General features: G+C 40.4%; 1 long non-coding RNA gene across 1 annotated transcript in view; it reads right to left on the reverse strand.

The window, feature by feature from the left end:
* Positions 1-5,714: 5,714 nt before the first annotated feature.
* Positions 5,715-13,634, reverse strand: part of LOC121140804 — a 101,715-nt gene continuing 93,795 nt past the window's right edge. Inside the window, exon 4 of the long non-coding RNA XR_005877725.1 lies at positions 5,715-7,448. This is a non-coding gene — a long non-coding RNA (uncharacterized LOC121140804). The remainder of the gene's footprint in view (positions 7,449-13,634) is intronic.

Genomic DNA, 13,634 nt, shown 5'->3' on the forward strand with positions numbered 1-13,634 from the left:
TTTTTAATTGGATCCTTTGGTGTTTTGGAGACTTGCTTCTTGAGTTCTTTGTAAATTTTGGAGATCAACCCTCTGTCAGATGTGGGATTAGTGAATATTTTTTCCCATTCTGTGGGCTGCCTTTTTGTCTTGTTGACAGTGTCCTTTGCCTTACAGAAGCTCCTCAGTTTCAGGAGGTCGCATTTATTAATTGTTGATCTCACTGTCTGTGCTAGTGGTGTTATGTTCAGGAAGCTGTCTCCTGTACCAATTCGTTCAAGGGTACCACCCACTTTCTCTTCTAAGAGGTTCAGTGTGGCTGGATTTATGTTGAGGTCTTTGATCCATTTGGACTTAAGTTTTGTGCATGGCGATAGATATGGATCTATCTACAATCTTCTACATATCTGCATCCAGTTATTCCAGCACCATTTGTTGAAGATACTTTCTTTTTTTCCATTGTGTAACTTCACCTTCTTTGTCAAAACTCAGGTGTTCCTATGTGGTTGGGTTAATATCAGGGTTTTCAGTTCAATTCCATTGGTCTACCTGTCTATTTGTGTGCCAATACCAAGCTGTTTTCAGGACTATAGCTCTATAATAGAGCTTGAGGTCAGGGATGGTGATGCCTCCAGACGTTGCCTTGTTGAACAAGGTTGTTTTGGCTATCCTGGGTCTTTTGTTTTTCCATACAAAATTGGTTATTGTTCTTTCAAGGTCTGTGAAGAATTGTGCTGGGATTTTAATGGGGATTGCATTGAATCTGTAGATTGCTTTTGGCAGGATTGCCATTTTTACTATATTGATCCTACCTATCCAAGAGCATGGGAGATCTTTCCATTTTCTGAGGGCTTCTTTAATTTCTTTCTTTAAAGATTCAAAGTTCTTGCGATACAGGTCTTTCACTTTTTTGGTTAGCATTACCCCAAGGTATTTTGTGTTGTTTGTGGCAATTGTAAAGGGTGATGTTTCTCTGATTTCTTTTTCAGCCCTTTTATCATCTGTATATAGTAGGGCTACTGATTTTCTTGAGTTGATCTTGTAGCCTGCCACTTTGCTGAAGGTGTTAATCAGCTATAAGAGTTCCCTGGTAGAGTTCTTTGTTCTTACTTGCAGCCATTCCTTCTTTGTAGATTGACTTCTCTTTTTAGTTGATAACTCATTAGTTTTGTCAGCAAGATTTGTAAATGACACATTATATAAAAACAACTATTTTCAATAAATGGATATGTAAATGGTGAATTTCCTTAATCTTTGGTCTTCAGAATGTTTACATTTTAACCATTGCAGTGAGTAGCAATTAGCACTTGGGTATGCATTTACAACTCATTGTAATTTTATCTTTGAAGATGGCAGTCCAGTGGCTCCCATCATCTATTCCCATAAGGATAAATCACAGTCAGTGTATTTGTAAGTTATTTTACCATAAATCAGTCTCTGCTGTCTCTGCTTTTTGGTCAATTTTTAAACTCCATATTCCTCCATTTTATTGTGATTGCTTTGCTTTTGGTGTGTCTGTCTGATTCAGTTCTCCCATCCTTCAGGTCTTGACAATGACTGCTCAACTTCCAAAGTCTTCTTCTCTAAGATATTATGGTATTGTTTTTATATTTCCTTCCATACTTAAGATAAATTAGTTACTGACATCTTCCAACTGACTGTCTTGCCACACCTGAAATGTACTCTGTTGAGTACTTTTTCTTTAATTATGGTTTATAATTTTAAATTTAATTTATATTTTTAAAGATACATATGGTATCATTTGTTTTATAGATTATAACACCTTACCTTTGCATCCCTTGTCCCAAACTATTTTGGAGGTATTCTGCAGCTCTCGTATCATTTTTATTTCATGCATCACATACATCCAACCATGCGCCCTTTTTTCTCCCTTTAAGCAGCTCCTACAGCTGGTTTTGTAACTGCTCAGGGAGGCTTGTTTGAATCAGAGGAAACACTGTAGTTTAAGTGTGGATGGAAGTGATTGAGTGTCTGTCTTCATTTTCTCCTGAACCTTGCTTTCTCTGCCTCCCTTTGTGCCCTGGAGCTAAGCTATCCTTAAGAAACACTGAGTTGGAGATTTTCTGATCTGAGATCTGGAAGGTGTGCAAATTTTACAACCAAATGGGACCTGTTTGATTCCCACTGGGAGACCAATATCCCAACCCCACTGAGAAAATGGAGTAGGGTCAGTCCTGCTTAACCACCAAGGACTGAACATGTGACTCCTCTGTCGCCTCAGAAACCCAGTGACCTATGGACTGATAAGCTTTCAACTTCATGTGTCTTTTCGTTCTCCGAACCACAGAAGTGTTGATGCTGATTTTTAACTGGTGCGCATTTCCCTTCTGCTCATTGTGTTTCACCTGTTATTTCTGTGGCTAGGAAGCAGAAGAACTGCATGGTCAACAAGCTGGCAGCCTCCTGACCCTGCAGAGTCAGTTAGATGCCCAGTCTCAATGCGGCCTGTGTTCATGCTCTGTTAAAATGTCTCTCCAAGTTTCCACCCTCCTAAATCCTGAAGACACAGCTTGTGCCCCTTCTTTCTCGAGAACATTCCTGTAACAGCCTCTACCATCCTCCATCTCCTTAGGCTTGGGCTTGCTTCATCTTGTGTTTCCTCTTAGGCTTCATCTTCAGAGTGCTTGGTCAGCGTTTGGGGAATGACCAATTAATGAGTGCTTTATTTGCTCAGCTTTTAGAAAGCTCGAATTTTCAGAGCTGTATTTTTCACTCTCCTAAAATCTCCTAGCAACATTTAAAAAGAGTGAAGCAAAAACAACTTCTCTTTTAAAGTCATCCCACATTCCTAAACCTTTACTCCAATGTCCCCAAAACATGTAGAGACTTTGTCTTGTCTCCCAGGTCTGTGAAACCCAAAGCAGTTTGTTCTCCTCAACATTTCGAAAGGTAAATAGGATTTGTAGGGGAATTATGCAAACGTTCCCTGGAAAATCGAAAGACTTTTTAAAAACCCACAGGCAAACCTCAGGAAAGCCAAAATCAACTAGTTTCATTTTACATGCAGAACTTTCTACACCTCACTATAAAATAATGTGGATGATTAAATCTTACCAAAATGTAATGTGTGTATATGTATGTATATCAAAGAAACACCTCACCAAGGAATATTAGATATTTATATATGCATGCAAATACATTTATATGCATTTATGAAAAAGAATAGAAACTCTGTGTAAACTGAAGAATCAATGCACGATGGAAAAACTAGAGCCAATATTTTTTAAGCCAACTAACACTTCTTTTCCATAGGTAAAGATTACTTAGAGTTTATCCCAAACACATCTTGGTCCTTAGACAACTTAAATTCTAATTCACTTCAGAATGCCCACTCATCACCATGGAGAAGACCAGGCCTGGACTGAATTCATCCTCCCCTAGAAAGCCATGGACTTCTGCTGATATACCCCCATTGCCCTTGTCATGCTTCCTTAAGAGAGAGTTATCCAAAGTAATTTCTGCTAATTTGTTTCCTCCAACAAACTGTGGGCCATCCGAGGACCGTGCATATTCAAAGTCCAAATGTGTTCATCTTTGAATCCCATAAGGCAATAAATGACTTCTACTTTATCCAGATGCTCCTCTGAAAACGCAATTGGGCTGCTGTGCAAACATCATGAACTTTCAGTGTAAATAGCTTTGTCCTCCTGTAACTACAAGAAGCTCCTCCCTTGTAGATCAGTATTTATTCCTGGCATACAAATGGACTTTGGGTGCCCATCCCACAATGAGGGATACTCTCTCAGCGTGGACTCTTGGGGGAGGGCCTAGTTCCTGCCCTGAACAAAATGACAGACTCTGGAGATCCCCCGTGGAGGGCCTCACCCTCCCTGGGGAATGGAGTGGGGATTGGGTGAGGGGCTGGGGATCTACGGGGTGGGGAGCAAGGGAGGAGGAGAGGGAGAGGGAGCTGGGATTGACATGTGAAGCAAGCTTGTTTCTAATTTAAATAAAAATATTAAAAATCATCCCTTTTATACCAGCAAATAAACACTTAAATGACATGTTTTTCTATTAAAAACTCATGGGCCCTAAATTTCTTTTTAATCATAGGCTTTAGTATTATTACACGTGTTCCATTAACAGGCATATCCCATGAATTCCCTTTCATAAACACCAGTAAGTTCAGTGCAAACCAACCAGGTGATTAATTTATAATTCTTGACACATTAGGGGGGTGGGCTGGAGGGAGAAGCAACACATAGGTCCTAGGATGGGGCCTTGAACGCCAACGCCATGAACACACACAGAGAAGGGCACACACGTACACACACCACCCATGAACACCCACCGTGCTGAGCTGGCATTGGATCCAATCTAACAAACCAATGCCTGAAGGCAAATAACAAAGACTAAACTGTTGCAGGTTCCTTTTCCCACAAAATAATAATAATGAGTAAAAGTCGTTGGAGCTTGGCCAGAGCGTAATGCAACACGATTTCTAAAATCAGCATCTTCTTTCCTCCCACACACGTTCTCCCCAACTTCTCCATCAGTTCTCTCTTGCCTTTCTAGGCAGGTTCCTTACCTCCCTCAAACAGGATGTCATCCACCAGCTATTCCAATCATCATGTGCCTTCTCCTAAATTCGAGGGACATGATGAATCTACACAAGAGGCAACTTCAGGCTATAATTAAAGAGCCACTAACTCACTGTCTCTTTAGGAGGGTCAGTTCATTTCCCTGTGCTGTTTTGAATGAGCAAGATGATTAAGTAGGTTGGCTGGAATTATTTCTTGGTCTTCTGATTCTTTTAGGTAATGGTTTATACTCAGGCATGGGCCTTGGAGACAGACCATGGCCAGGTCCAAGTCCTTTACTGACTAGACATGTGACACTGGAAGATTAGCCTGCCTTTCTATGCCTTGATTGATCTCTTTGCCAGTATTGAAGATTGAGGATGGTGATGATGGCTATGATTATGATGGTGCTAAGAGTGGTGAATGGTGATGATATTATAGGATAGCAATAAGTTCTTCCTAGGATCACAGTGAAGGCTAAGTGGTGGGGTTTTTTTTGTTTGTTTGTTTTATTTTGTTTTGTTGAGACAGGGTTTCTCTGTATTGTTTTGGAGGTTGTCCTGGAACTCACTCTGTAGACCAGGATGGCCTCGAACTCACAGAGATCCGCCTGCCTCTGCCTCCTGAGTGCTGGGATTAAAGGCATGCACCACTGACACCCGGCTAAGTGGTGGTTTTTAAGGGGCTTACATGAGAGGCTAACTATGTAGGCCTTGTCCAAATGTCAGTAATTGTCACAGAATAACAAATAAAGACCTCTGAAGGACATATTATTGATAACTGTCCTATTTCTGTATTTCAGAATGAAAGAGCAATTTTTACTGCCGATGTGTTCAACATCATCTCCTTTTTAGTACATTCTGCTTCTCAGTCACAAGACCTTGACAAGTGACTTCTCTGTACCAATTGTTACTTCCGTCATCTGTAAAATGGGAATAATGGTAACTGCCTATGTGACATTCTTAATGTCAAACTCAAGTAAAATAATGAATACAGACATACTCCAACACACCAGTAGCTTGTATTATCACCATAATAACCAATATGTAGTGAGATTCACCATGAATATTATACTGTTCCAAACTCACCTATTCCTAGTGTTTAGTCCTACAAGTAAAGTATAATTATCATTCACACATAACAGTCAAGATCTAGCAAGTGTCTCCCAGAAAAAGTAGAAGCTGAAGCCTAGACTTGCTTGCTTACAAACACTTTATTTAGATAAGAGTTCACAAAGAATGGGACTGAGCCTAGTGACCTTAAGGGGACAATAGAAAGACAAAAGCCTAGGCAACTAGAATAAGACCACTAGTTGCCAGGCACAACTTACAGCAGAACTAGCTGTCACCTGAGGACAGGAGAAGGGTATCTTACTCAATAGACCCATACTCCATGGGGCAAGGACTTCCTCGTGAAATGAGTAACACCCTTGAAGGCTAAGCTTATAGGACCATCCTCTAACCAGCATGCCTAGGCTTTGCCCAGCATGCTTGTCAGATAGGACAGCAGGAGGAGAATGGCCAGCTTAAGGAAGAAGCAAATAAAAGGGTGTCAAGAGGATGCCAAGTTAGTGCAGGAGGTATCAGTTACTGATCTGTGTTAAAGCCCCCGCTCACCCACAGAACTATAAGGATGTGAAGTCTAACTTAAATTATTAAAGCTAACTTAAATACTTTTTTGAGTTAGTTACTATCAATGTCTCCAGTGTGTCACTGGGTAAGGTGAGGCACACCTATAATGGCAGGACTTAGATCCTGAGGTAAAAAGGTAAAAGTTTGAGTTCAGCCTAGATGACATAGCAAGACACTGTCTCAAAAAAAGAAAATCAATATTTTAATATTAATCCATCAAGTATAAAGCACGTACCTTTCCTGACACACAATGTTCATAATAGAAACAATGGTGTTTTGCAAAAAGAAAGGATACTGACAGTCCAAAGAGCAAACACCACAGCTGACTTCTCTCTCACACACCTACCAGATCTTGCCCATGGTATTTGCTTTGTTGTTTGATGACACTCATGCAATCTAATGGAGCATAGTTTGACTTGCATTTCCATTCCCCACTCACCCTGACAACACCCCAACATTAATCCATGACGAAGGATACTTTTGTATCTTTTGTTCATTGATACATTCCCCAGAACTACCTGAAGCATAACAGCGTATGAATACTTTTTAAATTAGTGAATGAATGATGACTCCAGTAGTCTAAAACTTCACCAGACTAGTTGCAACAGAGAACTCAAGAGATGAAAAATAATCCTCACAGAAAAAATATTCAGAGGTTTAAGTTGAGTATATTTCTCCCACAAGATAACTAGGTTTCCCATTATATTCATACCCCTAAAAAATCGCCATTAAAAATACTCAGAAATTGCTAGTTGCCTTAAGTCATCTGAGAAGCCAAAAATAAATACAAGAGTCACAAATTACCAAAAGTTTAACTACTCTTAGCTGCCTCTCCAGGATACTGACAGTTGCCCTGAGATCATGATTCCAAAGACAGTGATTTCTGGTTGGGATTCCCTGCAACCAGTCATGCAAGCAAGGGCATGAGACCATCAGTTGGTAATGTTGACTAACAAGGAAACTTTGATAAGAGCAGTTGTCATTTGCTGAAGTCTTACTGTGCACAAGTCATGGAGAGACTTTCTTTGTCATCGTGGCTGTCACTGCTGTCTCCACTATAGCAGAGACAATGATGAAAGCCCTAGTCACTACTGCATGTTCCTCTGACACTCAAGAAGGCCACATTTCACACCAAGGCACATCCCTCACTTCCAGCAAGAACTGATGGTTGGATCTTGGTTCATAGGAGTTAGGCAGAGGGCATGTTCCCAACTCCAGTTGTAGTTTCTCTGTGAAAACCACCACAGTCTTCCAATGTTCTCCACCACCATAGCCTTCCATACCGTCCATCATGAGACTAGAAAGAGAGAAAAAAATAAAATGGAATTTCATCAAGCCACTGATAACTTCTCAGTTACAGAAACAGCATAAATTACCCTGTATTTGCTCAACTGTTTTATGGAAGTAGAATCTGAGGCATTGTTATAGGAACTGGCCAAAATGTTACTGGAACTGGCATTTGAACTTAGGTAACAGCCCCAGCTCCATGAGTTTAATCCACCACAAACAAGCATGAACCCAGAAGAGGATCAAGTGCTCTTGTTTATTTGAATTCACTAATAGTAGAAAGTTAGAGAAAAGCAGCAGAGAGTCTGTGAAAGCAGAAAGATCAGATATTACATAGTAAGGTGCCCAGTTACTCTGTGTTGAGCACAAGGCACACACTTTATTTTGATACACATGGTGCACGGCATTTTCTGTTCATTAAATTCCTCAATATAATTTTACAGCAAGAATGCTTGTCTTGTATTTCATATGGTCCCAGGTGAGCTAGGAAAGAGAATTAAGCCACCCAGCAACACTGCATGAAACTAATTAATTGGCAAAATTCACAATTCTTACAAGTATTATAGTACTGTGTGTTGGGAGGAAATAGGTGAAGGAAACCAACATCAAAGAGAACTGCAGGAAAATAGAAGCAAGCATTGATTCATACTAACTCCTGAGAAAACTTCAAGGAAGGGGTGCCTAGAGTTTTTGCTTCATCCCAGGATTCTGGCAATACAGGAAGGCAGAATCTTTTTCTTGTCTATGATAAGTAAATTGTGGGCCAGGAAGGCAAGTAAATTTCAAGCTGTGACAGAAAAGAAACCCTACAGTACTTCCAAGTCACTGTAGATTCTAAGCTTTTCTGGTGAATCTGTGCTCTTGCCTGTGCATGTGGAGGCCAGAAACTGATACTGGGTGTCTTCCTGTATTGCTCTCCACCTTGTTTGGAAGCATGGTCTCTCACTGGATGTGAAGCTAACCATTTCAGCTAGACTGCCTGGCCATCCATCATGGAAGAAATGAAGATGAGCAAAACAACTCACTTCAAGACAGACTAGAAAGCAAAAAGACCCAGAACAGGCAGGGTCCTACAGTCTCTCCCAAGTGCAAATCATCTGATGTCCTCACTAAGTTCCACCTCCTAAAGGTTCAATCATCTCTCAATAGTCCCACCCTGGGGACTTGATCTTTACCACATAGGCCTTTGAAGAACATTCAAGATCTGATATACAGAACCAATCATAATTCTCATTGGAAATATGAAGTAAATGCTTCTGTGAACCAAGACTGAAGGGCATAATAGATCATCTCAACAAAATGCTTGCTATGTGTTAGGCACATTATATATATATATATATATATATATATATATATGATGGTTTTGTCACACAACATAGAAACACGGAATATATTACTATTTGTTAGTCCCACATTTACAGGTACAGAAATGAACTAGTGAAGACGAGTCCCTTGCCTTAACAGATTAAAACAGCATGTATTAGATAGCTTTGTGTACCCCAAATGTGGGTCCCTCAGAGCTGGGTCCTTTGGCTCAGATTATCTCAGAAGTGTCAGCCCAGATATTAGTCAGTAGTGTGGTTATCCAAGGCTAGACCAGGGGAGGAATTGATTCAAATGTCATGAGTGGAGCCTCCAGCAATATAATATCCTTGTCACATTGACCTAGCTGTAAACCTATTCACAGCCCACACAAAGTGCTGATAATCCTACATATCTGAGAATGTTCATAGCAAATATGTGTGGATACTTCAAGAGGTAACACCACGGTGTTCATAATGTGATGGTCAACAATGAGGCTGCAAATACCAGTACCTTTGAGCAGAGCTGAATAGGATAATTTCAAATGAGAAGTGCTTGCCATTAAAAGGACAGGAAGTTGATGAAAGGGTCTTATTCTGGAAGAGTATGGCAAAGTGTGCCAAAATCCACCCAGAATCCAAGAAAATGTCAGACTCAGGCTAGCCAAAAAGGAAAGACAGTGCAATGCTATCTGTCGGTGCAAATCATTCAGGGGTTAAGGTAAAGGCATTCCTAATCTAGTATCCAAGAGCCCAAGAGCACTCACAGATACGACTGTGCATATGTATAATCTAATATAAACACAGCAAGAAAGCCTGAGAGATACAATGCTGATTTAGGACTTGTCCTTGAACTATTTTTTCTTGCAGGTACAAAGATATGAGAGGTAAAGTGGCATCTTATTCAAGAGTCTTAGTGTTCCAGGGTACTTACACCATTCCAGGGCATGTATCCTGGCTCATGTAAAGATTGTATATTTACCCCTGAAAACAACTACACTCACTCAAGCAATGGAGGAAAATATCCTTTACTGAAAGTGTCTAGGCCTCCAGATGAAGCAAGTGAATCTTGCAAACTTCTCTGAAAGTTCAGGAAATGTGTCACTACTCTATAAAGGCCATCTACATCATTGCCGCTGCATGTTCACACTTTAGTATATGAATGCCATTTAGAAGGGAATTGTAAAGACACATAAACACACCTGAAGACTTTAACCAAGATTCTCTCTTGCTAAAGAGAAATATTAAATGTGAAGGAAAAATACATCATACAATCAAAACTTCTTTTCTTCCTAGAGGATGCCATTCGTATCAACAAACAATACGTACTGATGCCCTGAGGTGGTCTGCTAGCTATTTTAGAATGGTGGCAAAAGAGAGATTGATAACTCTGTCACTGTAGCAGCTCCAGTATGCCGCAGTTAATTTTTGTTCAACATTTTAGATGTTCTTCGGCCCAGTGTACATCAGCTCTAAATGGTAAGCATCCAAGCAACCATTCTGGGTTTTTTTTATTGTAATAAAGTACTTAATACATTCATGAAAAATTAAACACTTCATAAAATATGCTTAATGATAGGTGATTCTGCCCATCTGTAAATTGATACAATGGTGCTGAGAATATTCAAGGTAAGCTGGGCCAACTTATGATTAAATACATTTTTTTGAAGTTGGAATATATCCAACTTACAATAGGTTTGTCAGGAAAACCCACCATAGTAAGGATTACTATATAAAAAACATCTACCAATTCACTCAATGTTTCACATATGTCTTTATCACACCAGGGCAAAAAAATTGAGTGTGTTTTATCTGTGCCTTGAGATCTTGCAGGAGGCTGAGTTAGAAGGTGTATGGTAGTTGATTCGACAGAGGAAATTCCAAGTACAACACTCAGACAGAAACACTGTTTACTCCTTCCAGACAAACAGGCTGTGACGTGGCAATGAGGAGCAAAGTGTGACAAGGTGGAAAATCTGGGCAACTTGCAGTATCATCAGAAATGCAGAAAGTTTAAGGGTGATTCCAGGAAGGGTACAGTTGTTAAAGAGATCAGCACCACTGAAAAAGAAGCCAAGTACTTTGCACAAGACAAAAAGCAAAGATGACTCAAGGATAGCTCATGAATCAGCAAGACCAGAATGACCAAAGCAATATAATTTAAGAAAAAGCTTGCTACAAAGACTTTCATGTGGGGGAAAAGCAAAAGAAAATGAAAACAAAAACAAACAAACAAACAAAAGAGCATGACATGATGCATAGACCCACTTTCGGGATTCTGTGAGGAACCATTTCCAGTTAAACATCACTCATGTTCAGAATCATGAACATTATGCTGCCTTTGCAGAACCAAGAGTCATGGAGTCATAAAGGTTGCTACCTGAATTTCTAAGAAAAGCCTGGGAGAGCTGGCACTTGCAGAGTGAGTCCTTATAAATGGGTTCTTGCAGGTTGATGATAGCGGTGTGATAGTGAAGCCCACACTGCAATGAAGAACCCCAGGACTCTAGAGATGCCAGGATTGTGGAACACCTACTGAGGAAAGAAACAGTAAGAAATAAGAGGAGCTCAAGAGATTGATTTTAATGTTACTAACCAGCAATGCATAGGAGCATGGCTGTCACACCGTTTCAGTTCTACATTTGATCACAGTGTGACCCCAATGTTGTTCATGGAACTTTAGGTTTAATGGTTTCCCTATTGAGTTTCTGTCTTACTCTAGTCCGGACCTGTTTTTTTCACATCTCTATTCCTCCTTTTTGAAATGGTTCTGGTTACTCTGAGTCACTACCTATTAGAAGTATGTGACAGCTAGGTTTTATTTATTTTCATAGGAAATCGTGGCTTAATTTAGCTTGAATCTCAGAGGAAACTTTGAAATCAGATTCAGGGCTTGTCTGAACTTCAGAGTTATTTCAAGTCTAACCTGGGATACTTATTAAAACCTTGTCTCAAAAATCATAAAGAAAAGAAAGTACTAAAGGATTTGTTCAGTGTTACAGTGCTTATCAAGCAGTGCGCTGGGCCATAAACTCAAAACCCAGGACCATGCCAAAAAGAAAAGAAATAAGTGAATGAATGGATGAATGAATAAGAAAAAGGGAGAAACAAATACTTTACACTGATACCACATGAAAATTTCTTGAGGGTATCTCAGGTATTAGCGAGATTCTACCTTTCACGGGCTCTAGTGTATAGAACTTACAAACTCATTTGAGATGTTTTCCCTTGAGACGACACAGCTTTTGGGTGCTATCCTCATATAGGACTACATAGAGAAGTTATTTTCTGAGGTTTAACAGCAGATAAAAGACTACTGTAGTCATGGAACAGAATTGTCCTACATGGATGAACACTGTCTCTCCCAAAAGACAGGTTATTAAACAAGAGTGAGGGAAGAAGACATGAATGCCTTCCTAAAGGCTGATGGTCAGGGAGGCCCCAGAGATCTCCAAAACAACCTAGGCTATGACCATTTCCTCTAATTGCCCACCGTACTGAATGGCAAAACCCCACTGCTGAAGGCACCATGTACTTTGGCTGTGGGACATAGAGAAATGAATCTCAAACTGAGCTGGAAGCTTTCTCTCTGGTGTCTATCTTGCCACAGTTCTGAAGCACAAGTATTACAATATTAACCTTCCAGGCAAGATGTACCCAGTGATACAATAGGGACACTATTGTTGTGGAATGAACTTTCTGATTGGATGTGAGGCCTGCTCCATGGGAAACAATGTCATTACAAATACCCTGCTCAAAAAAATTGCTGGGCAGGTCATGAGCCCTTGGGTGAAACCTGTTATTATTTTGCTAGATGTTTTGAGGTTAAATTGCCTTCTAAATGTTTATGTTTATGCTCATAAACTTGAGCTGCTTTCAAGTTTTGTCAGACAAGTTTCTTTTTTGCATGGACAGCAGTCAGTGGAGAGGTCTACAGTTAGTCAACGTCCCAATAATGAGCCTGAGCGAGTGCTCAGCCCTGTACAGAACACCTAGATCAAGCAAGCCATCAGCACTGAGACAGAAAGTTAAGAACCAGAGGGTGGGGAGGGAAGCTGTGAAATGCTGTCATCGCCATATGACACTGCTGTTGAAGTTGTGAGCTCTCAACAGCGGTACTTACCTGCACAAGGCCTATATAAGATCAAACCAAAAAGTCTCATCACAGATGGGGTAGATGATCTCCAGGCCCTGCCTGCTACTGAGAAGCTATTGGCAGTTGATAATTGCCCGGGAAGGAAAAATCATTCTCTTTTGAGAATGTGACCACTGGTAGGTCTTCCAGGCTTCTGTGGATGGCCCCACCCCATACACATATAGGCAGCACTTAGTGGGTTCCAAAAAAATAAAAAAGAAAGGAAACAGACATGGAGTTGGGAAGATGGTGTGCTGAGGGTGTTATGTGTCATGGATGGAAGTTAAAAAGGAAATAAAGGTAGATATGCTCATATTTCATTGTATACATGTATGAAATTCTCAAAAACATAAGGGAAAGAACTAAAGTGCAAGCCTATGTTCAGAGATCAGTCACACACACATACACACAAGCTTGATAAATAAGATGCATGCTCATCTGGAAGAAAAGATGGAAGAGCAAAAAAAAAAATGAAAGGAGAGAAAAACTTCCAACTTATCAAGCACAGCTCTGGATCCTGGGGTGCCACTTCTCACGAAGACCTGTCCAATACCCTTACTGCTGGGCCCAAAGATCCCATTCTTGCTGGTCTGAAAGGTCTTCAAGGCTGACCCGACTTCTGTGGTAGTACTCCCTAAGTTCAGGCAATGTTTTCCCCGAGTTCTAGGAGAAAAGTCGGTCTTCAAATTCAAGTGGCGTCCTGGTACTGGAAGTTGTGGAGAAGAAAGAACTTTTTGTCATGGGTGTCACCCTCGGACGC

This window comes from Mesocricetus auratus, unplaced genomic scaffold (assembly GCF_017639785.1).
Source record: "Mesocricetus auratus isolate SY011 unplaced genomic scaffold, BCM_Maur_2.0 Super-Scaffold_100006, whole genome shotgun sequence".
Taxonomy (NCBI): domain Eukaryota; kingdom Metazoa; phylum Chordata; class Mammalia; order Rodentia; family Cricetidae; genus Mesocricetus; species Mesocricetus auratus.